The 26,300-nt window shown below is 47.7% G+C and overlaps 1 long non-coding RNA gene across 1 annotated transcript; it reads right to left on the reverse strand.

The window, feature by feature from the left end:
* Window positions 1–21,812: 21,812 nt before the first annotated feature.
* Window positions 21,813–25,036, reverse strand: LOC137423624 (uncharacterized). Its single transcript, XR_013621625.1, has 2 exons — window positions 23,858–25,036; window positions 21,813–23,717 (listed from the first exon to the last, which is right to left on the reverse strand). It is a non-coding gene; the product is annotated as an uncharacterized LOC137423624 (long non-coding RNA).
* Window positions 25,037–26,300: the final 1,264 nt, after the last annotated feature.

Raw genomic sequence — 26,300 nt, forward strand, 5'->3', positions numbered from 1 at the left:
GAAACGGCCGGGCCGGCGTTCATTACCAGCCATGAGCGCCGGCCACACGGGCAACTTACTGTTCATCACGGATAAAGCGTCCGGACGGCGCTTCCTGTGCGACACCGGCGCCCAACTGAGCGTCATACCCGCCTCTGACCAGGACAGGCAATCCGCGGTTTGCGGCCCCTCCTTGGTTGCGGCCAACGGATCGACCATCCGCACCTTCGGCCCGCGCAACGTCACCCTCTGCTTCGGCGGCCAACGCTTTGCTTGGACGTTTGTAACCGCAAACGTGCCCATGGCTCTGCTAGGCGCCGACTTCCTCTGCGCACACGGACTGCTGGTGGACGTCCAACGGCGTCGTTTAATCAACGCCGAAACCTTCAGCTCCCTGGTATGCACATTGAGCAGCTCCGCGCCGACCGAGCTGGCATGCACCGTCCCGGCGGCGAACGAGTTTGCTCGCCTGCTCACGGAGTTCCCGGCCCTCACGCGGCCGACGTTTTCGGCCGTCGCAGTACGGCATGGGATCGAGCACCACATACCAACCACGGGCCCGCCGGTCTACGCCAGGGCCCCCCGCCTCGACCCAGCCAAGCTCGCCGTAGCGAAGGCCGAATTCGACGCGTTGGAGCACCTCGGCATCGTGCGGCGCTCCGATAGCGCGTGGGCCTCGCCACTGCACATCGTGCCCAAGCCGGGGGGTGGATGGCGCCCGTGTGGCGACTACCGCCGTCTCAATGACGCTACCACCCCCGACAGGTACCCGATCCCGCATATCCAAGACTTCTCTGCCCGTCTCGCGGGACGGGTCATTTTTTCGAAAATTGATCTCATACGGGGATATCACCAGGTACCTGTCAGGGCGGCCGACGTCCCTAAAACGGCAGTCATCACGCCATTCGGCTTATTCGAATTCTTGCGGATGCCATTTGGTCTCAAGAACGCGGCTCAGGCGTTCCAGCGCTTGATGGACGGCGTGCTGCGTGACCTGCCGTTCCTTTTCGTTTACCTGGACGACATCCTCGTCGCCAGCACGTCCCGGGCCGAGCACCTCCTCCACCTCCGAACACTGTTCGGGCGCCTCAGCGAGCACGGCCTCATCGTCAACCCGGCCAAATGCCACTTCGGCACGACGGCCGTTGATTTTTTGGGCCACCACATCACCAAGAACGGGGCCGTGCCGCTGCCAACCAAGGTCGAGGCCATCACCACGTTCCCGCCTCCCGGCACCATAAAGGCCCTGCAGGAATTCCTGGGAATGGTGAATTTTTATCACCGCTTCGTGCCCCGCGCTGCTCAACTCATGCGGCCCCTCTACGAAGCCCTCCGGGGCAAGCCGGCCAAGCACGACATCGCCTGGTCCGCAGCAATGGATGCGGCCTTCCAACGCTCAAAGCGGGCCCTCGCCGACGCAACACTGCTCGCTCACCCGGTGCTCAACGCTCCCATCGCCCTCACCACGGATGCCTCCGACTACGCGGTGGGCGCCGTACATGAGCAATGGGTGAACGGGGTTTGGCAGCCACTCGCTTTTTTCAGCCGGCAGCTCCGGCCGAACGAGCTCAAATACAGCACGTTTGACCGGGAGCTCCTCGGTCTACACCTGGCCGTCCGCCATTTCCGCCACCTCCTGGAGGGCCGACCTTTCACGGCGTTCGTCGACCACAAGCCGTTGGTTTACGCCATGGCCAAGGTCACGGAGCCATGGTCGGCCCGCCAACAGCGCCACCTCTCCGCCGTGTCGGAGTTTACCACGGACATCCGGCACGTCGCCGGCAAAAACAACGCCGTGGCCGACTGTCTTTCCCGGGCCAGCGCGAACGCGGTCCACCTGGGCGTGGATTTTGCGCTTATGGCGGCGGACCAAACCACCGACACCACGGTGCAAGCCCTCCGGGCAGCGGACACGGGCCTCCGCCTGGCCGACATCCCCTGCGCGGACACTGTCCTGCTCTGCGACGTCTCCCAAGGCCAGCCTCGCCCCATCGTGCCCGTCACCTGGCAACGCCGCATCTTCGCCTCCCTCCACGGCCTTTCCCACCCGGGCCGGAAAGCTTCCCAGAAGCTGGTGTCGGCGCGTTTCGTCTGGCACGGCCTTCGTCGGGACGTCCGCGATTGGACCAGCACCTGCACGGCCTGCCAACGGGCCAAGGTCCACCGACACACCCAGGCCCCGCTGGCACCTTTCACCGTGCCCGAACGACGTTTCGACCACGTCAACGTGGATCTGGTGGGCCCCCTCCCCCCGTCACGGGGGTTCACACACCTGCTCACCATGGTGGACAGGACCACCAGGTGGCCGGAGGCCGTTCCCCTCGTCTCCACCACCACCGCCGACGTGGCGCAGGCTTTCATCGCCACCTGGGTGGCCCGCTTCGGCGCACCGGCGGACATCTCGTCGGACCGCGGACCACAGTTCACCTCCGAGCTGTGGGGCGCGGTCGCCCGCAACCTGGGGGTCAAGCTCCACCGTACTACGGCCTACCACCCCCAAGCAAACGGGTTGTGCGAGCAATTCCACCGCTCCATGAAGGCCGCGCTCATGGCCGGCCTTCAAGACGGCGGTTGGGCCGACCGGCTGCCGTGGGTCCTTTTGGGCCTCCGCACGGCCCCCAAGGAGGACCTCCAGGCATCCACCGCCGAGCTTGTCTATGGCCAGGCGCTACGCGTCCCGGGAGAATTCGTGCCCGACGCTACCAGTCCCTGGTCCGCAGCTCACCAGCGCTCGGACCTCCAGGAGGCCGCCCGACGGTTTGCCCCCATGCCAACATCCCACCACGGTGACCCCCAGTCCTACGTCCCCCCAGCACTCCGCACAGCGGAGTATGTTTTTGTGCGTCACGACGCACATCGGTGGCCACTCCAGCCGCCGTACGACGGGCCCTTCCGGGTGCTGCGACGGGACGACAAGTCGTTCGTCATCGACATCGGCGGCAGGTCGGACCGGATTGCGGTGGACCGCCTCAAGCCGGCGCACGTGGACGTCGACCACCCACCACGGGTGGCCCTTCCGCCGCGGTGAGGCCGCCCCCCGTCCACGGTGCCCCCCACTCGACCGCCCACCACCTCACCGGACCCCCTCCCACGACCCGCCAGGGGTCGCTTCGGCCGGGTCATCAGGACCCCCCTCAAATTGACCCTGCCGGTGCAAGTCGATTCTGGGGGGACGTGTGTAGCGGCTGCCGCTGGGTTTTCACAATCGCCTTGCACCTATCAAGGACGCGGAGCGATCACCATGCCGGGCTCGTCCAGGACGCCCGGGCAGGCTCGCCCTCAACTTGCCAGGCCGCAGCCAGGACGCGGGGCCACGCCCCCTGGCGCCGGGCCTGGGCAAACCCTCCGGGATAATAGTTATATATATTGCTGCCCGATAAACGGGTTTTCAGAGTGCCTGAGTGTTTGATTTGATTAAAGCAACTCGGATGAATTCCAGCTTTTTGTCGCGTCCATTCTTCCGATCGACGTGGGAGCCCCAGCTCCTTCAACAGCATATAGCCGAGACTAGAGGTACAGTAAAGGCTGACAGCATATAGCCGAGACTAGAGGTACAGTAAGGGCTGGCAGCATATAGCCGAGACTAGAGGTACAGTAAAGGCTGACAGCATATAGCCAAGACTAGAGGTACAGTAAGGGCTGGCAGCATATAGCCAACTATAAACTGTCATCCTGGTGTTTTGTGTAAATTCCATATAATGATGTGACCAGAATCGAGGAAGTTATAAGGAAAAGAGGGAATGAGCATTTTGTTAAACCGGGCTGAACGTCATGACCAGGTTGAACATCCACATTGCCAGTCTTCTTAAATTTAGTTATCAACCTCCAACAACATTGAGTGATGCTTCTCTCTCTCTGGATGAAACAACCTTCCGCTGGGACCAGCCTTCTCCACAACACTGGAACCAGCCTTCTCGACAACACTGGGACCAGCCTTCTCGACAACACTGGGACCAGCCTTCTCCACAACACTGGGACCAGCCTTCTCCACAACAATGGGACCAGCCTTCTCCACAACAATGGGACCAGCCTTCTCCACAACACTGGGACCAGCCTTCTCCACAACACTGGGACCAGCCTCCTCCACAACAATGGGACCAGCCTTCTCGACAACACTGGGACCAGCCTTCTCTACAACACTGGAACCAGCCTTCTCAACCACACTGGGACCAGCCTTCTCTACCACACTGGGACCAGCCTTCTCCACAACACTGGGACCAGCCTTCTCTACCACACTGGGACCAGCCTTCTCTACCACACTGGACCAGCCTTCTCTACCACACTGGGACCAGCCTTCTCCACAACAATGGGACCAGCCTTCTCCACAACAATGGGACCAGCCTTCTCCACAACACTGGGACCAGCCTTCTCCACAACACTGGGACCAGCCTTCTCCACAACAATGGGACCAGCCTTCTCCACAACAATGGGACCAGCCTTCTCCACAACACTGGGACCAGCCTTCTCCACAACACTGGGACCAGCCTCCTCCACAACAATGGGACCAGCCTTCTCGACAACACTGGGACCAGCCTTCTCCACAACACTGGAACCAGCCTTCTCTACCACACTGGGACCAGCCTTCTCTACCACACTGGGACCAGCCTTCTCCACAACACTGGGACCAGCCTTCTCTACCACACTGGGACCAGCCTTCTCTACCACACTGGACCAGCCTTCTCTACCACACTGGGACCAGCCTTCTCTACCACACTGGACCAGCCTTCTCTACCACACTGGGACCAGCCTTCTCTACCACACTGGACCTGTCTTCTCTACCACACTGGGACCAGCCTTCTCTTCCACACTGGGACCAGCCTCTCTACCATACTGGGACCAACCTTCTCGACCACACTGGGACCAACCTTCGCTACCACACTGGGACCATTCTTCTCGACCACACTGAGACCAGCCTTCTCTACCACACTGGGACCATTCTTCTCGACCACACTGAGACCAGCCTTCTCTACCACACTGGGACCAACCTTCTCGACCACACTGGGACCAGCCTTCTCGACCACACTGGGACCAGCCTTCTCTACCACACTGGGACCAGCCTTCTCGACCAAACTACAACATTAACTCGACCTTTCTTGCTTTGACAGCACCATAATCAGTCACGTGTCTGAATTATGAAGAGCAGGAAAATAATCTGTCGTTCCAGACTTTTCGGACATCCCGTAAATTAGTAAATACCAGGAAGAGATAGAAGGAAACACCAGGTGTTTGTTTTACTGGAAGATAAATACAAACAGATGGGGGCATGTTGTTAATTAATTAAATAAATCACTGGGTGTGTATTTGTGCACAGGGAAATAAACCACGTGATGATGCCCAGCTGGGTGTGGATGGATGTTTTAAACTCCTTTTCCGTTCTTTACCCCCTGGCACACGATAGGTTGGCACGAACACCTAATGGTTTCAACACCAACAACTTTATGGTTTCAACACCAACAAGCACGGTGGAGCACATCCCAGGCTGAACAGTTTATGTTTTGTATCCCACTGAAAGGCCTGATCTGGATTCGGACCTGAATCAAAATAGAATCGGCTTGTTCTGGTCGCCTAAGCAACTCATCCACCAAGTTTTGTAATAACTCGTGCATAACTTTTTGAGATATCATGCGATAACCGGTTTTCGCCCTTCCTCTCAATGCTGAAGATTCATTTAAAATATCTCTGATCCAGATCTGGATTCGAATCTTCACCAAAATTGAAACAATTCTTCCTTGTCCCATACAAAACCTGTCCACCGAGTTTCGTCCCAATCCGTCCACAACTTTTTGAGATATCCTGTTCTCCAACAGACAGACAGGCAAACAGATATACAGGGGCAAAAACATAACCTCCATCCACCTTCAATGGCAGAGGGAATGAACATTTCACCCTGTATGGTCAACGGACCCACAATAGGACAAGCAATGAACATTTCCCCCTGCATCGTCTGCAGACCCACAAGAGGACAAGCAATGAACATTTCCCCCTGCATCGTCTGCAGACCCACAAGAGGACCAACAACAACAACAACATGCATTTTAAGGCCATTTTCCCTGCTAGAGCGGGGGTTAGCCTCCATCCTCCACCCACAAGAGGACCAGAAATGAACATTTCCCCCTGTACGGTCTACAGACCCACAATAGGACAAGCAATGAACATTTCCCCCTGCATCGTCTGCACACCCACAAGAGGACCAACAACAACAACAACATGCATTTTAAGGCCATTTTCCCTGCTAGAGCGGGGGTTAACCTCCATCCTCCATCCACAAGAGGACCAGAAATGAACATTTCCCCCTGTATGGTCAACGGACCCCACAAGAGGACCAGAAATGAACATTTCCCCCTGTATGGTCAACGGACCCCACAAGAGGACCAGAAATGAACATTTCCCCCTGTATGGTCAACGGACCCACAAGAGGTCCAGAAATGAACATTTCCCCCTGTACGGTCTACAAACCCACAGGAAGACCAGAAATGAACATTTCCCCCTGTACGGTCTACAGACCCACAAGAGGACCAGAAATGAACATTTCCCCCTGCATCATCTACAGACCCACAAGAGGACCAGAAATTAACATTTCCCCTTGCATTGTCTACAGACCCACAAGAGGACCAGAAATGAACATTTCCCCCTGTATGGTAAACAGACCCACAAGGGGACCAACAATGAACATTTCCCCCTGCATGGTCTACAAACCCACAAGAGGACCAGAAATGAACATTTCCCCCTGTACGGTCTGCAGAGCCACAAGAGGACCAGAAATGAACATTTCACCCTGTAGAGTCTATAGACCTACACGAGGACTAGAAATGAACATTTCCCTCTATGTGGTCTACAGACCCACAAGAGGACCAGCAATGTACATTTTCCCCTGTATGGTCTACGGACCCACAAGAAGACCAGCAATAAACATTTCCCCCCTGTATGTTCTGTGGGCCCACAAGAGGACCAGAAATCAACATTTCCCTCTGTACTGTCTATAGACCCACAAGAGGCCTAGAAATGAACATTTCCCCCTCTATGGTTTGCAGACCCACAAGAGGACCAGCAATGAACATTTCCCTCCTATATGTTCTACAAACCCACAAGAGGACCAGAAATGAACATTTCCCCCTGTACGGTTCAAATTTCCGTCTGTCTGTCTGTCTGTCCGTTCGAATGTACCTTGGGTTTGTTGCTGCTGAAATGTAAACTGCTGAACTGATCGCAAAGATATTTTGGGTGGGTAATCCCGGGATCTCCAGGAGTAAAATAGGCTATTTAGTTTTCCCAATTTCAGCTTTGGTCTCCAGCATTCTCAGGTTTGGACTCCCACTCAGGTTTGAAATAATATTTGCGTTCGCATAACGTTCATTGTGACGATGTTTTCATTGTGACGATGTTGTTTTCCCGGGTGCCGCACAAGCGGCTGCACCGATCGCTGCACGGCTGCACCGATCGGACTCGGTGACCTCGGACAATGACCTTTTATGAGGACACGGGTTGAATCCCTGCTTGAGAGAATTCCAACCCCCTCCCCGCCATCACGACCGTCTCTCCAACTCACAATCCCACGAGATATGCAGAAAGGATGACCCAAAACCAATTATCTTTTCAATTCGTATATAAACATCATTAAAAGTAAATAATGACCTCGGCCAAAGTTCAAATGACGTGAGTTTAATCTCTACATGAGAGAATTCCACATAGCTATTTGGGCGGTGGATACGCTAACAGATCGCTGTCTCCATCGATCTGGCCAAGGCCGTAACAGCTATCGGCTCAAAATCCTTTTAACTGTTGATTTGGATGTTTTTACAATGAAGGAAACACATATCGGGAGTACATACGACATCGGGAGTACTAACTGCACGCGTCTTCAGTATCAAGCTTAAATCTGTCATGGCGGATCTGAAGAGCGGAATGCTTGAAGAAGTGGTGGGCTACTTCGGCATGAAGGAGGATCAGAAACGTGGACTCCCACACTGCCACATCCTGCTGACACTTGCTCCCGCATGACGTTATTTTCCCGGGTGCCGCACAAACGGCTGCACTGATCGAGATTTAACGGATGTTTATATCAATCGTTTAAAAGAAAAAAAGCCTTAAATTTCTGATATTTAGCCTTTTCATTTGGGCCTCCCAATTGAAGCCCCGCCCGTAGTACCCGTAGGGCGGGTACCGTTGCTGGTAAACATTATTTGATACTAGCAGAAGCACCCGGCATTGCTGGGCGGGGGAGGGGAGGGGATGGGAGGGGGAATGGGGGGGGGGAGGGGGGGGAGGGGCAAGGGGAAGGGGGAGGGGGAAAGGGGAGGGGGAGGGAGACCCGTACTTTCCCAACCCGTACATTCGTCCTCTCGACTCAAGCTCGTATTCGATTCGTATTCGAAATCGAAAGGGGAAAGGGGAAATCCTTCGTATTCGAATTCGTAAACACGAAATATGAATTAAAATTTAATTCATATCGCACAAAATCGACACAAAACACAATCGCATAAAGGTGGAAAAACGCAATCGCTTTTCGCCCTGAATTACGTGCAAACGTGTGACGTGTGACGGGATGGAACATCACGTGATCGCTCTGAGCGAATCAGCGAGCTGCTCTGGCACCGGCTGAGATTAGCGGGTACTTCGCTGAAATGCGCTGAGGTAAATATGAATAAAAAATATGGATCTCGTCAAATATGGTCTCGGCCATGTTCGTCCCAGGCTCAATGGCCATGTCTATGCCAAATATCAAGCACGTGAGCCTCTTCGTTTCGGAGTCTATCGGTAACATTACACACACACACACACACACACACACACACACACACAAACTGTGTTTTATCTATCTATAATTCCAGCAATCTCTGTGTGTGTGTGTGTGTGTGTGTGTGTGTGTGTGTGTGTGTGTGTGTGTGTGTGTGTGTGTCTGTCTGTGTGTTTGTCTGTGACCGCTGTTTCTCGACAACCACGGGTCCGATATACTTGAAACTTGCCAGGTATATTGCTGGGGACCCGAGGATGTGCCTTTTCAACGTTTCATATTAATCGGAGAAGTAGTTACCGAGCTATGTCCAAAAAACGATTCAACCAATTCAACCAATCAGAGAGCAGCGAGCTATCACGTGTGCCGAACGTGGCGAACAGACTCTGCCTCGGACGGCACATTTGAGAGCGTATTCATTTATTTCACGTTGGCAAACTATGTTGGCGCTATGTTGGCATTAAACTATGTTTTAAAACTAATTAAAACTACTTTGCGATTCATCGTAACTGCGATTCGTAACTGCCGTTCGCTTTGGCTTTGCGAATGGACCAAACCATTTCATGTAAATAGAGGGGGGGGATTGTCACCGTACTCGCAAGCCGTTCGCTTTGGCTTTGCGAATGGACCAAACCATTTCATGTAAATAGAGGGGGGGGATATAATTTTAGATATATATATATAGTACGGGCATGCCCTAGTATATATAGATTGCAGGAGGGGGTGGTGGTCGATTGTGAGGGATCTGAGTGATGTTTAGTGTTGTAGGAGGAGGTGGTGGTTGATTCCGAGGGATCTGAGTGATATATAGTATTGCAGGAGGGTGTGGTGGTCGATTCCAAGGGATCTGAGTGATATATAGTATTGTAGGAGGAGGTGGTGGTCGATTCCAAGGGATTTGAGTGATATATAGTATTGTAGGAGGAGGTGGTGGTCGATTCCAAGGGATCTGAGTGATATATAGTATTGTATTCCAAGGGATCTGAGTGATATATAGTATTATAGGAGGAGGTGGTGGTCGATTCCAAGGGATCTGAGTGATATATAGTATTGTAGGAGGAGGTGGTGGTCGATTCCAAGGGATCTGAGTGATATATAGTATTGCAGGAGGGTGTGGTGGTCGATTCCGAGGGATCTGAGTGATATATAGTATTGTAGGAGGAGGTGGTGGTCGATTCCAAGGGATCGGAGTGATATATAGTATTGTAGGAGGAGGTGGTGGTCGATTCCAAGGGATCTGAGTGATATATAGTATTGCAGGAGGGTGTGGTGGTCGATTCCGAGGGATCTGAGTGATATATAGTATTGTAGGAGGAGGTGGTGGTCGATTCCACGGGATCTGAGTGATATTTAGTATTGTCGGAGGGGGTGGTGGTCGATTGTGAGGGATCTGATTGATATATACAGTATTGTAGGAGGGGTGGTGGTCGATTGTGGGGGATCTGATTGATATGTACAGTATTGTAGGAGGGGTGGTGGTCGATTGTGGGGGATCTGATTGATATGTACAGTATTGTAGGAGGGGGTGGTGGTCGATTGTGAGGGATCTGAGTGATATTTAGTATTGCAGGAGGAGGTGGTGGTGGTCGATTGTGAAGGATCTGAGTGATATTTAGTTTTGTAGGAGGAGGTGGTGGTCGATTCCGAGGGATCTGAGTGATATATAGTATTGCAGGAGGGGGTGGTGGTCGATTCCAAGGGATCTGAGTGATATATAGTATTGTAGGAGGAGGTGATGGTCGAATCCAAGGGATTTGAGTGATATATAGTATTGTAGGAGGAGGTGGTGGTCGATTGTGAGGGATCTGAGTGATATTTAGTATTGTAGGAGGAGGTGGTGGTCGATTGTGAGGGATCTGAGTGATATATATAGCATTGTAGGAGGAGGTGGTGGTCGATTGTGAGGGATCTGAGTGATATATACAGTATTGTAGGAGGAGGTGGTGGTCGATTGTGAGGGATCTGAGTGATATATATAGTATTGTAGGAGGAGGTGGTGGTCGATTGTGAGGGATCTGAGTGATATATATAGTATTGTAGGAGGAGGTGGTGGTCGATTCCGAGGGATCTGAGTGATATATAGTATTGCAGGAGGGGGTGGTGGTTGATTCCAAGGGATCTGAGTGATATATAGTATTGTAGGAGGAGGTGGTGGTCGATTCCAAGGGATCTGAGTGATATTTAGTATTGTAGGAGGAGGTGGTGGTCGATTGTGAGGGATCTGAGTGATATATACAGTATTGTAGGAGGAGGTGGTGGTCGATTGTGCGGGATCTGAGTGATATATATAGTATTGTAGGAGGAGGTGGTGGTCGATTCCGAGGGATCTGAGTGATATATAGTATTATAGGAGGAGGTGGTGGTCGATTGTGAGGGATCTGAGTGATATTTAGTATTGTAGGAGGAGGTGGTGGTCGATTGTGAGGGATCTGAGTTTTTTTTTTTTTTTTGTATACAAGATCGAGGCTCGTGAAAGAGCTAACATTAATCACACAAAAAGACAAACCGACACACAAAACACAAAAAACAAGGGGAGCGGTAGACAAGATGGGGAGAGAGGGGGAAGGACACAAAAGAGAGGGGGAAGGACACAAGCACAACATTTGAGAGCAGGGACATCGGGAGGACTTGGGGGGAGGTGGGAGAGGATTAAAACATATGAACACTGCAAGGACTCTGGGGTGAATTACCGGGGGTAGAAAAGATCAAGGTTTTCGATGGGGGAAGATAAGAGATGGTGGTGAACAGCTGTTTTAAAGACCTGGAGGGAGGAGTGGGATTGAAGGGAGTGGGGGAGTTTGTTCCAGAGGCGGGAGAAAAGGGGAATGAAAGAGTGAAGGTGAGCAGAGAGCCTAGACTTTGGCAGTTTAACCAGAAGAGGGTTGCAGGCAGATCTTGTGCGACCTGAAGGAATATTGGGGGGACAGAGCAACGAGAGAGCTGGGGGAGCAAGGCCGGAGAGGAGTCGGTAGAAGACAGAAAGACCACCAACCTGCCTGCGGTGAGTGAGTGAAAGGCCCTTGGCGTTGACTACATCGCAGGAGATTCCAATGATTCTGAAAGCTTTGGCCTCAACAGCGTGAAGCCGAGCAAGGTGTGAGGCAGGAGCACCAGCCCAGAGGGGGGAACAGTATTCCATTGAGCTGCGGATGAAAGCCTTGTATGTGGTGAGGAGCTCAGGTGTGCCAAGGAAGGACTTCGCACGACGGAGGATGCCCAGTCGGCGACTGGCTTTGGAGGCCAGCTTGGAAATGTGGTTTTCCCAAGAAAGATCATGGCAGATAGTGAGACCCAAAAGCTTGAGCGACAGAACTTCTTGGAGAGGATTGTTGAGAAAGTAGATGGGAGGGTTGTCCAGTCGGTCCTTTCGGAGAGACATTGTAAGAGTGTGAGATTTGTCAGGATTGAAAGACATGTTCCACTTGTTTGACCAGTCTGTGATTTTGTCCAGGTCTGCAGAGAGTGAGGAGGCTGCAGACTGCCGATCTGAGGGATGAGGAATGGAGCGAAAGAGAGTAGAGTCGTCAGCAAAGAGATAGAGAGGATTTTCAAGAGAGTCAGAGAGATCATTGATGAAGACCAGAAAAAGCACAGGGCCCAGAACACTACCTTGGGGAACTCCAGCCTGAACAGGCAGAGGAGATGAGAGAAACCCATTCAGGGCCACACGTTGACTACGACCAGAGAGGAAGTCCGCCAGCCATGCGTGGAGATTTCCATGGATACCAAAGGAGGAGAGTTTGGAGAGCAGAGCAGGGTGCCAGACCGTATCGAAGGCACGTGAAATGTCAAGGGAGACAGCTCTAATTTCCTGTTTGGCGTTGAGGACCTCCATCCATTGTTGAGAAAGCAGAAGCAGCATGTCCAGAGTAGAGTGACCAGGTCTGAAACCAAATTGATGATCAGAGATCAAGCCATTGGAGAAGAGGAAAGATTTAATATCTGAAGCAATGATGGATTCCATGACTTTGCTGATAATTGGGAGAAGGCTGATTGGTCTGTAGTTGCTGGGATCTGTTTTTGCACCTTTTTTGTGCAAAGCGGTGATGTTGGCTGATTTCCAAGCAGATGGCAGATGACCTTGAGCAAAAGAGAGGGTGAAGAGAACAGAAAGAGGGAGTGAAAGTGCAGAAGAACATGATTTTAGGACCCGTGGGCTGATGCCGTCAGGACCAGTTGCAGAATCAGAGTCGAGGGTTGCCAGAAACTTTTCCACCTTGTCAGGAGGAAAGGACACAGAGTCCAGGAGCAGCTGGGTACGACTGGGTATGGTGGGTACAGAGAGGGATGGGTTTGGGACACAAGATTTAGAGGCAAACACAGAGTTGAGGCATTCAGCTTTTTCACGTGCGGAGTCAGCCGTTAAGCCGTTTGAGGTGAGGGAGGGGATGGAGGGGGAACAAACACCAGAAACAGATTTGACCAGACGCCACCAGGATTTGGAAGAGGGAGACAGATAAGAGAGTTCGGTCTTGAGAATGGTGAGATATTGTTTCCTGGCTCTCCTGAGGGTGGACACACACTTGTTTCGGGCTTTGTGAAAGGAAATGAGATTTCCTTCCGTTGGATTTGCTTTCCAGGAGACGAAAGCAAGTTGTTTCAGGGCAACAGCCTCACCACAAGATTCCGTGTACCATGGACGGGAGGAAGGGTATGACAACTGAAGACGAGATGGTATAAATCTGTGCATGAGAGAGAGCAATTTACTTTGAAAGAATTCCCAGGATGAGTTGATGTCAGAGGCGGTAGAGATGGGAGACCAGTCCAGATGATTGATGGCTGCTTGAAGACCGTGCCAGTTGGCCTGAGTGAAATGCCAGACTCGTCGACGCTGAGGAGGCTCTCTGAGAATGGTCAGAGAGATGTCCACTTTGACAAGCACATGATCAGATGAGCCGATTGGAGCAGAAGAAGAGCAGCAGACATTTTCAGGGAAGTTTGTCATAACCAAATCCAGAAGAGAAGATGCTCCGTTGACTGAGATCCGGGTCGGGAAATTGACAGATTGTGTCAGTCCCAGTGAGTCGCAGAAGTCCTTTGCTGAAGAGCCATGGCTGGTGAGAGAGGTACCCACACCCAGCCAACTGGCATGGTGACAATTGAAATCACCACATATGAGGAAGAGAGAGTTGGGATGGGTAGATAGAAGTTGGTCCATATTATCAGACAGTGAGATGTAGATGGAGTCATCGCTGATTGGTGGACGGTACAACACACATATGAACAAAAGGTGGGAGCGAAGGGGAAGCCGTAGCCAAAGGTATTCCTGGGGGTGAGGTGGAGAGAGGGCAGTGGAGGGCGAGTGAGGAAGAGAGTTTTTTATAAAGATAGCAACCCCACCTCCAGGACGAGGCTCAGGTCTATCATACCGGAGGAGGGAGTAACCTGGGAGAGATACCAAGGCATCAGAGACGTCATGAAGGAGGAAAGTTTCTGTTAAGCAGATCACATCTGGTTTGTCAGAAGCAACCTGTATGGAGAGGTCAGTCAAGTTTGAGCGAAGGCCCCGGATGTTTGAGGTCCATACCGTTAATGAAGAGGAAGGGGGAGCATCGGGTCCAGAACAGGGGGGGGGGAGGGGTAGGGTAAGATGTGGAAGAGGAGGAAGAGGTAGGGAGAGCTGTTGAAGGTGTGTCAGAGATTTCAGAATAGCTTGGAGAAAGGGAAGAATGGGGCGGACAAAAGGTTTGATGGAGATTGGGTGAGGCACAGTGAGGTGTTATTTGAGGAGGGGGAAGAGCAAGGCAGAAGGTTTGGGGAGATGAAGGTGAAAGTTGAAAGGAGGAAGAAGCAGGGAGGATGCTTTGAGGAGGAGGGGTGAGAGGGGAGTCTAGGAGGGGAGGAGCGAGGGAGAGTCTCGGAGGGGAGGGGTGTGGGGGGAGTTTAGGAGGGAGGGGAGGGAAGGGGCAAGGGGGGAGATTTGAAAGGGATGGGTGATGGGGAGGATTTGGAGGGGAGGGGTGAGATTGGATTTTGAAAAGTGTACGATTCATGGGAAACGAACATTTTTTGCAAAATGAGTTTGAGAGCTTCGAGTCAAAAATACGTTTGAGGACACTGGAGGAGGGATGGAGTTCTGGATAGTTTATGGAATGTAGAAATGAGGAACTGTAAGAGATGGTATTATATATATTTTTTGGAATGAATAGATTTGGTGAGCAAGACGAAAGCATCCTTTTGTAGGAAAAGAAGAAAAGGGTGTTATAATATATGAGAGAAAATAGTTGTTCAGGGGAGAGATTATACATTTCTAACCGCGTGATCGCGAACGAAGAACGAACGAACAAAAAGAACAAATAAATGAATAAGGCCTGGGAAGGAAATAGTTTTTTGGGGTTTTTTTTTTTTTTTTTTGTGAGTATAGATATTAAACAAGGAGGTACGGGGTGAACGACTGGGACGAAACAGTGAACGAAAATAATTTCAGCGCATTCGACGAATCGCTGAGAGAAAAACAAACCACAAGGTCAGAGACGGTACGGTAGTCCAAGCCTACGAAATATATAGTATTGTAGGAGGAGGTGGTGGTCGATTGTGAGGGATCTGAGTGATATTTAGTATTGCAGGAGGGGGTGGTGGTCGATTCCAAGGGATCTGAGTGATATATAGTATAGCAGGAGGGGGTGGTGGTCGATTCCAAGGGATCTGAGTGATATATCGTATTGTAGGAGGAGGTGGTGGTCGATTCCAAGGGATCTGAGTGATATATATAGTATTGTAGGAGGAGGTGGTGGTCGATTGTGAGGGATCTGAGTGATATTTAGTATTGTAGGAGGAGGTGGTGGTCGATTGTGAGGGATCTGAGTGATATATATAGTATTGTAGGAGGAGGTGGTGGTCGATTGTGAGGGATCTGAGTGATATATACAGTATTGTAGGAGGAGGTGGTGGTCGATTGTGAGGGATCTGAGTGATATATACAGTATTGTAGGAGGAGGTGGTGGTCGATTGTGAGGGATCTGAGTGATATATACAGTATTGTAGGAGGAGGTGGTGGTCGATTGTGAGGGATCTGAGTGATATATACAGTATTGTAGGAGGAGGTGGTGGTCGATTGTGAGGGATTTGAGTGATATATACAGTATTGTAGGATGAGGTGGTGGTCGATTGTGAGGGATCTGAGTGATATATATTGTATTGTAGGAGGAGATGGTGGTCGATTCCGAGGGATCTGAGTGATATTTAGTGTTGCAGGAGGAGGTGGTGGTCGATTCCAAGGGATCTGAGTGATATATAGTATTGTAGGAGGAGGTGGTGGTCGATTCCAAGGGATCTGAGTGATATATAGTATTGTAGGAGGAGGTGGTGGTCGATTGTGAGGGATCTGAATGATATTTAGTGTTGTAGGAGGAGGTGGTGGTCGATTCCAAGGGATCTGGGTGATATTTAGTATTGTAGGAGGGGGTGGTGGTCGATTGTGAGGGATCTGAGTGATATATATGGTATTGTAGGAGGAGGTGGTGGTGGTCGATTGTGAGGGATCTGAGTGATATATAGTATTGTAGGAGGAGGTGGTGGTCGATTGTGAGGGATCTGAGTGATATATAGTATTGTAGGAGGAGGTGGTGGTCGATTGTGAGGGATCTGAGTGATATATAGTATTGTAGGAGTAGGTGGTGGTCGATTCCAAGGGATCTGAGTGATATATAGTATTGTAGGAGGAGGTGGTGGTCGATTCCAAGGGATCTGAGTGATATATAGTATTGTAGGAGGAGGTGGTGGTCGATTGTGAGGGATCTGAGTGATATATAGTATTGTAGGAGGAGGTGGTGGTCGATTGTGAGGGATCTGAGTGATATATAGTATTGTAGGAGGAGGTGGTGGTCGATTGTGAGGGATCTGAGTGATATATAGTATTGTAGGAGGAGGTGGTGGTCGATTGTGAGGGATCTGAGTGATATAGGGGAAAGTGGTACAAAATGGACCCCTGGGGTCATATGGACCCCTTGGTATATTCCACCATTGGCAATATACCAAGGGGTCCATATGACCCAAGGGGTCCATTTTGTACCACTTTCCCCTATATATAGTATTGTAGGAGGAGGTGGTGGTCGATTGTGAGGGATCTGAGTGATATACATATTGTATTGTAGGAGGAGGTGGTGGTCGATTGTGAGGGATCTGAGTGATATATATATATAGTATTGTAGGAGGAGGTGGTGGTCGATTGTGAGGGATCTGAGTGATATATATAGTATTGTAGGAGGGGGTGGTGGTCGATTGTGAGGGATCTGAGTGATATTTAGTATTGCAGGAGGAGGTGGTGGTGGTCGATTGTGAGGGATCTGAGTGATATTTAGTGTTGTAGAAGGAGGTGGTGGTCGATTCCGAGGGATCTGAGTGATATATAGTATTGTAGGAGGAGGTGGTGGTCGATTGTGAGGGATCTGAGTGATATTTAGTATTGTAGGAGGAGGTGGTGGTCGATTGTGAGGGATCTGAGTGATATATAGTATTGTAGGAGGAGGAGGTGGTCGATTGTGAGGGATCTGAGTGATATTTAGTATTGTAGGAGGAGGTGGTGGTCGATTGTGAGGGATCTGAGTGATATATAGTATTGTAGGAGGAGGTGGTGGTCGATTCCAAGGGATCTGAGTGATATATATAGTATTGTAGGAGGAGGTGGTGGTCGATTGTGAGGGGTCTGAGTGATATATACAGTATTGTAGGAGGAGGTGGTGGTCGATTGTGAGGGATCTGAGTGATATAAACAGTATTGTAGGAGGAGGTGGTGGTCGATTGTGAGGGATCTGAGTGATATATACAGTATTGTAGGAGGAGGTGGTGGTCGATTGTGAGGGATCTGAGTGATATATACAGTATTGTAGGAGGAGGTGGTGGTCGATTGTGAGGGATCTGAGTGATATATACAGTATTGTAGGAGGAGGTGATGGTCGATTGTGAGGGATCTGAGTGATATATATTGTATTGTAGGAGGAGGTGGTGGTCGATTCCGAGGGATCTGAGTGATATATAGTATTGTAGGAGGAGGTGGTGGTCGATTCCAAGGGATCTGAGTGATATATAGTATTGTAGGAGGAGGTGGTGGTCGATTGTGAGGGATCTGAGTGATATATAGTATTGTAGGAGGAGGTGGTGGTCGATTCCAAGGGATCTGAGTGATATATAGTATTGTAGGAGGAGGTGGTGGTCGATTGTGAGGGATCTGAGTGATATTTTGTATTGTAGGAGGAGGTGATGGTCGATTGTGAGGGATCTGAGTGATATATATTGTATTGTAGGAGGAGGTGGTGGTCGATTCCGAGGGATCTGAGTAATATATAGTATTGTAGGAGTAGGTGGTGGTCGATTCCAAGGGATCTGAGTGATATATAGTATTGTAGGAGGAGGTGGTGGTCGATTGTGAGGGATCTGATTAATATTTTGTATTGTAGGAGGAGGTGGTGGTCGATTGTGAGGGATCTGAGTGATATATATATAGTATTGTAGGAGGAGGTGGTGGTCGATTGTGAGGGATCTGAGTGATATATACAGTATTGTAGGAGGAGGTGGTGGTCGATTGTGCGGGATCTGAGTGATATATATAGTATTGTAGGAGGAGGTGGTGGTCGATTCCGAGGGATCTGAGTGATATATAGTATTGTAGGAGGAGGTGGTGGTCGATTGTGAGGGATCTGAGTGATATTTAGTATTGTAGGAGGAGGTGGTGGTCGATTGTGAGGGATCTGAGTGATATATAGTATTGTAGGAGGGGGTGGTGGTCGATTGTGAGGGATCTGAGTGATATTTAGTCTTGTAGGAGGAGGTGGTGGTCGATTGTGAGGGATCTGAGTGATATATATAGTATTGTAGGAGGAGGTGGTGGTCGATTGTGAGGGATCTGAGTGATATATAGTATTGTAGGAGGAGGTGGTGGTCGATTCCAAGGGATCTGAGTGATATATATAGTATTGTAGGAGGAGGTGGTGGTCGATTGTGAGGGGTCTGAGTGATATATACAGTATTGTAGGAGGAGGTGGTGGTCGATTGTGAGGGATCTGAGTGATATAAACAGTATTGTAGGAGGAGGTGGTGGTCGATTGTGAGGGATCTGAGTGATATATACAGTATTGTAGGAGGAGGTGGTGGTCGATTGTGAGGGATCTGAGTGATATATACAGTATTGTAGGAGGAGGTGGTGGTCGATTGTGAGGGATCTGAGTGATATATACAGTATTGTAGGAGGAGGTGATGGTCGATTGTGAGGGATCTGAGTGATATATATTGTATTGTAGGAGGAGGTGGTGGTCGATTCCGAGGGATCTGAGTGATATATAGTATTGTAGGAGGAGGTGGTGGTCGATTCCAAGGGATCTGAGTGATATATAGTATTGTAGGAGGAGGTGGTGGTCGATTGTGAGGGATCTGAGTGATATTTTGTATTGTAGGAGGAGGTGGTGGTCGATTGTGAGGGATCTGAGTGATATATACAGTATTGTAGGAGGAGGTGGTGGTCGATTGTGAGGGATCTGAGTGATATATATGTAGATTGTAGGCGGAGGTGGTGGTCGATTGTGAGGGATCTGAGTGATATATACAGTATTGTAGGAGGAGGTGGTGGTCGATTGTGAGGGATCTGAGTGATATATACAGTATTGTAGGAGGAGGTGGTGGTCGATTGTGAGGGATTTGAGTGATATATACAGTATTGTAGGATGAGGTGGTGGTCGATTGTGAGGGATCTGAGTGATATATATTGTATTGTAGGAGGAGGTGGTGGTCGATTCCGAGGGATCTGAGTGATATATAGTATTGCAGGAGGAGGTGGTGGTCGATTCCAAGGGATCTGAGTGATATATATTGTATTGTAGGAGGAGGTGGTGGTCGATTCCGAGGGATCTGAGTGATATATAGTATTGCAGGAGGAGGTGGTGGTCGATTCCAAGGGATCTGAGTGATATATAGTATTGTAGGAGGAGGTGGTGGTCGATTCCAAGGGATCTGAGTAAAAAAAACACTTTTAGAGGCCATGTTTCCCCGCAAAGCGGGGGTTGGCCTTTTTCGGGAACCGTGGTTGTTGTTGTTTTTTGGTCCCCTTTTTGAAGCAATGTTTTACGGCCGGATGCTCTTCCTGACGCCAACCCTTTTTGCCGCCTTTAACAACAAACAGGGAATTACCAGTGAGCTGGTATTCAATTAGCCGACCTCGGAAGGCATGACGGGCTGAGTCAACCCCCCTGGCGTTAATTCAGCAATTGACTGGGATTCGAACCCAGGATCTTGGGATCCTAAGCCGGCACCCTAGCCGCTAGCCCAACACCAGGATCTGAGTGATATATAGTATTGTAGGAGGAGGTGGTGGTCGATTGTGAGGGATCTGAGTGATATTTTGTATAGTAGGAGGAGGTGGTGGTCGATTGTGAGGGATCTGAGTGATATATAAAGTATTGTAGGAGGAGGTGGTGGTCGATTGTGAGGGATCTGAGTGATATATATATGTAGATTGTAGGAGGAGGTGGTGGTCGATTGTGAGGGATCTGAGTGATATTTAGTATTGTAGGAGGAGGTGGTGGTCGATTGTGAGGGATCTGAGTGATATTTAGTATTGTAGGAGGAGGTGGTGGTCGATTCCAAGGGATCTGGGTGATATTTAGTATTGTAGGAGGGGGTGGTGGTCGATTGTGAGGGATCTGAGTGATATATATATAGTATTGTAGGAGGGGGTGGTGTTCGATTGTGAGGGATCTGAGTGATATATATATAGTCGCGCGGCAAGGAACATCACGTGATCGCTCTGAGCGATCGATTGCAACTCTGCGTCGTGTCGTGGGCGTGGCCAACGTGGCCTCATGCTCCCAGGTGATTGGCTAACTCGAGCTCGAGAGAGCCATCATGCACTACGTTATGGCAAAAAATATGGATCTAAAGATGAAGGGGAAAAAAACCTATGTGGTGTGAATGGCAATGTTCGTCGCTGAAATGTGAAAAAACGCAATCGCTTTTCGCTCTGAAATACGTGCGAACGCGTAACTGAGTTAATGGCGGCAAGGAACATCACGTGATCGCTCTGAGCGAATCAGCGCGCTGCTCTGCCATTCCGGTCATAATATGTCTCGCTGAAATGCGCTGACGTAAAAATATGGTTTAAAAATATTATGAAATAAATTTTTAGGTCGACCATGTTCTTCCCAGGCTCAATGGCCATGTTTGTGCCAAATATCAAGTACGTGAGGCTCTCCGTTTAGGAGTCTACCGGTAACATTACACACACACACACACACACACACACACACACACACACACACACACACACACACACACACTGTGTTTTATATATATAGATTTATGATAATTAGTAATTCAATTTGTACTGTTTCCGGTGGTTCATCACATCTATTTATTGGTTCGTTTCCAGTGCAGCCGAAGTTTCATAAGGAGCAACACAAGAGGGTCTTGTCCCCCCTGAACCGTAGGGAGAAAGGTCGAGCACCTTCTACATCCAAGACTTCTGTGAATTTTCCTTTTCCCACCATAAACGTTTTGGGTATTTTAATATTTCTGTGAGAAACCATTTATTATTAGTTATTACTTCCATCACCAAATGTGGATTATGTTTTCACCCCCTATCTGTCTGGTTGTTGCTTTGCAAAAGATCAAAGATTTTTCAATAGTATTGGTTGATCTTGTGCGTTATTACTTCGCAAAAAGGTTTTTGACAAGTATGTTGATCTCTACGGTTTGTGTGTTTGTTGTACACCGCTCCTTTCTTATGCCATCTCCAGGCATTGCAAAACGTCATTGCCGGGCACCGAAGGGGGCTCGGCAGTGACGCACGCTGAAAGAGAGTTAGACTGTGGGCCCAGAGGCCAATATCGTTTTAGTTTTTTGATTTAGTGACCTTCCTCTGGGGTGGGGGCAAACATGATGGTAAATGAAAGGCTATAGTACCACGAGCAACATACTTTTTTCACAAGCGTAAATGTTGCACATAAACGAGAACCGCTGGCCCAAAATGTCATCATCGATCAAGTATACGTTATTTAAAAAAAACACATTTAGAGTTCAAATAACAACACAAAGTGTATGTAATTGAGTTGAAAATAGTATCAACATAAATATGTATTGATTCTGATTTTAAAAATATAATAAAATGAGTGACACAAAGGTTTGCATGAAATTTTATTTCCTAAATTGCAGTGATCTAATATTGATGTCACTTTATACAAGTATGCCATCTTTCAAGATGAGAAATGCTTTTGGACCATCAGCACAAAATTTTTCACGATGTGAATCAATTGCATGTTCCTGGTATTAAATTTCCGAGCCTAAAATGGACCACACACTAAACTCATTCATTTTCTGTGTCAGGTTCCTCTACTTCCCCATCACTGCCATCATCAGAATCACTATCCTCACTATCATCGTCTAAGTCATTGTGTCCAGTGATATTGCAACAGTTATTTCGAGCACACTTACACAGATCTGTACATGGAACATTGTTTTGAAGACAGGTACAAGTATCAGCATCACCACATTTACTTTTCTTGCAGTTACCGGTGCAGTAAGCTAACTCCATAACACTGTCTGGAGCAGGAGGAAGGTTCATCCAGTTGATGACTAGCTCACCGCTTTCCATCTTCCACCCATGCCCATCAGGAACGGGTATCTCTGCATTTGGTTGTCGGCTCCTCTTGTAAATACCTGAAAATATTGAAAAGGTGAAAAAAAAATTCAGCCTCAGTTGTTACCTTCCAATCTTATGTTAAGCTGCAATGAAGGTATTGAACAGTAACATTAAATTGTGGAGTCTGCCTCATAATGAGATCGGCTTCAGTCCTTTTTTCAGCCTTGTGTACAAAGTAAAATGCATTATGATCATGGAATATAAGATATCTCTGAATTAAACACATTCATATTTTGTTTTTTTTCACAATATTTGATCGTTGATTTGATGTTTAAAAAACACTAACAAAAGGATATGAGCAAGGCAATTATTTCCGTCCTTTAGAAGCCAGAGAAATTATATCCTGTGATACGGACAGGAGTTTTCTATGGATTGGTGCAGATACATCCACCATCTTCTCCGTGTCTGGCTCGTCAGATGCGCCAACTGCCCATGCTAAAAAATTGTAGAGGCTTCAGGGCACAATTGCTTCTGCCTCTTTCAAATTCAGATGTTCTGCTGTCGGTGGCCATGGCATAGTCGGTTTGACTTCTCTGATTGTTTGCCTGAGATCTAATGCTGTCATGTACGTATTGCGCAGTGCATTTGGATCAGCATACACATAGCCCATTTGTGATTGGTGGCCTGCTTGTGATGGTGCTTCTGTGTCATCTGTTGTCGAATCCATTTCACTGTGGGTCGTGCTTTGCGTGGCTTCTTGAAGGTTTGTCTGCTTTTCCACAAGAGTAGCTGTAGAAATGTCATAACATAGACGATGTCTCCTTGTGATTTCATGTGAGGTGTTATAAAACATAGCTGTGGAAATTTCTTTGATAACCTGTGCTTCAAGTATCCAGACTTGTATGAATTTGCCTCAACTCCATGGCTTATCTTAATTTGTTTGATGAATAAGGCATTCACTTTTTAAAGTCTCATGATCTCTTTGTTGTCAATGATGCGAGTTTTCACTGTCTTGCTGAAAACTTCAAATGCTTCTGAATAAGAAGTATCACTTCCTGTTTGTGTGTTGGCTGGCCTGGTCAGGTAGCGTGTAAAGTCCCTGTAGCATGCATGAGTTGTGGTACCTAACTTCGATTGCCACACAATCCTTGTCTTTAATCTGCATGAGAAGTGGCACATTTCCACTGTCTTCTGCTGCTTGCTGTAAATGGACAGCATCTATGGTTGAACATGTGACGAGGTGTTCCTTTTTTCTCTTGCGGGTGGATCTGCATCTTATAGTTTTTTCTTTCTGGCATAGGATACATATGTTTGGTAGAACATGCTGTGATCTTGCTGGCACTGGAGGTCTACCAAAGCTGGAACGAAGAGCCCGTCTCTTTGTTGGTTTTGTATTTTCTGCTTCAACTTTTTCTCCACCGACATCAGCTTGGGGCACGGTTGCTGTACAAAAAGAAAACGCACACACACAAAGAAACAAAAATTAATGTGGAAAACCCATAAAACCAGTAATATAAGAACATTGGAGAATAAATTGATTTGTAACAAATTTTAACCTTATAAAGTGCAAGTTTTAAACCTACCCGTAGAGGCTAAGTCATCGGCTTTCTTTTTCATGCTTTTCATCACCCTTTCAACACGTTGGGAGTCTGTAAAGCGTGCGTAACACGGCTGATGGAATCCTCCGTGAAGTGGTATTGCTGGCGACAGCGCTGTGTTGGAATCTGCACTGAATCCTGCCGAGTGTTGAGCAACGTAATCTCTCGCAATTTTTGCTTGAGGACCATCCAAAGACTTCCATTTGTTGACATATTCTAAGAAACGGGACCATGTTTTGTCTGAAAATTGGACAATTTTGCACTTTTTGGACGGGAAGATGCACATAAAACTCTCTTTTTCTTGAGTATTTTCGTCACTCGAAGACAACACGTCCTCATCACTGGAGGCCGCCATGTTGTCTCAAGGCGTTACCGCACCGTTCCGGTACGGCGGTTGTCATTGGCCAATTGCCGATGATATATTGAACACGTCTTCCGATTGGTTATTTTCCGGGATTTTCCGTTTGAGGATACGCGCACATTTTAAACATGTAACTAATTAATTAAAATCTAAATTACTCATTAACGTACCAAAATCTTTCGTGTGAAAAGTGACAGAATGTTTCCAATAATATTCTCTATAAATTCAAACCAAAATCGCGTCCACCCGTTTTGTAGGTCATGCAAGAAAACAATATATTACTACGGCTGTGTGCCGAAGTACTCAGTTTTCACTCTGGTTGTTTTCTTGCTTTCTTGTTTGTTTTCTTGCTTTCTTGTTTGTTTTCTTGCTTTCTTGTTTGTTTTCTTGCTTTCTTGTTTCTTTTCTTGCTTTCTTGTTTCTTTTCTTGCTTTCTTGTTTCTTTTCTTGCTTTCTTGTTTCTTTTCTTGCTTTCTTGTTTGCTTGTCCGGGCGATATCTCAGCCATCCTTTGAGCTCTGAAGCTGAAATTTCGGCACAATAGTGAGCAAGTCCTTTGTCAAAAACTGTATTTTTTGTTTTTTGATTAATCAATTAATTGATGAGTTATTTAATTATTAGCGATTAATTAAGTACTTATACATTTACTTTCTCTTCTGACCATTATCTCAGGCACCTTTTGTTAGGAAGCTGATATTTGGACATGCCAATGACCAAGTGATTTGGCTGCAAAGGCTATTTTTGATTTATTGATTATTCAATTAATCAAATTAATCGATTAATTTTTTAATTATTTGATAAATGACCAATTTTTTTTTTTTTAAATTAGTTACAGATTCGGATGAAATGGTGGTGGTTTATATGTTTTATTAGCGAATTGATTAATTATTTTATTTTTTAATGATTATTATTTATTTATTTTCATTATTATTTATTTATTTATTTTCTTTCTCATCTGGGCAATATCTCAGGCACATTTTGAGGGAGGAAGCTGATATTTGGACATGACAATGACCAAGTGATTTGGCTGTAAAGGAAATTTTTTTTTATTGATTCATTAATTAATCGATTAATTGTTTAATTATTCGATGAATGACTTCATTAATTAATTTTTTTATTAATGATTTATTTCATTAAATTACGAAAAGATACATCTTCGGATAAAGCACTGGTGGTTTAGTTATGCTATTAGCCAATTGATTAAGAAAATATTTTATGATAATCTTTTGTTGATTTTAATTATGCAATTAATCAATAAATTAGTGTACACCTCTCCCTCCCAATGCAGTCTCTATGAGCTGCACTGCGGTACTGCCGGGCGCCAGAGGTGCCCCAGCAATGCCATGCTGTAGGATATTTAATTATTTGGCATGGGGGCAGTGTACTTTGAATGTATCTGTACTTGTTTTTGTGTTTGTTTGGGTGTTTGGGTGTTTGGGTGTTTTTGTGTTGTGTGTTTGTGTTTGTGTTGTGTGTTTGTGTGTATGTTTTTGTGTTTGGGTGGTTGTGTGTTTGTTTGGGTGTTATGGTGTTTGGGTGTTTGTGTGTATGTTTTTGTGTTTGTGTGTTTGTCTGTATGTTTTTGTGTTTGCATGTATGTTTTTGTGTTTGTGTGTTTGTGATTGTATGTTTGTCTGGGTGTTTGGGTGTTTGTTTGTTTGTGTTTGTGTGTATGTTTTTGTGTTGTGTGTTTGTGTTTTTGTTGTGTGTTTGTGTTTATGTTTTTGTGTTTGGGTGGTTGTGTGTTTGTTTGGGTGTTTTTGTGTTTGTGTGTATGTTTTTGTGTTTGTGTTTGTGTGTTTGTTTGGGTTTTTGGGTGTTTGTTTGCTCACTGATACTTGCCTACAGGTCACAATTTTACACTGATCTTCACAAAACTTCACCAAATGGTAGAGTTGGTGGTCTGATAGAATCCTATTTTTTTCAGGTCATAAGGTCAACATAGGCCAAAGGTCAAGCACCTTTTTCAGACTTTCTAAAATCCTCATTTTTAATCTTATTGTCTAGAAATTGAATTGAATTCCATATCAGATAACTGACTTCAACCACCATCTATTTCTGAGATCAA

This window comes from Myxine glutinosa, unplaced genomic scaffold, assembly GCF_964187855.1.
Source record: "Myxine glutinosa unplaced genomic scaffold, kmMyxGlut1.1 SCAFFOLD_1291, whole genome shotgun sequence".
Classification (NCBI taxonomy): Eukaryota; Metazoa; Chordata; class Myxini; order Myxiniformes; family Myxinidae; genus Myxine; species Myxine glutinosa.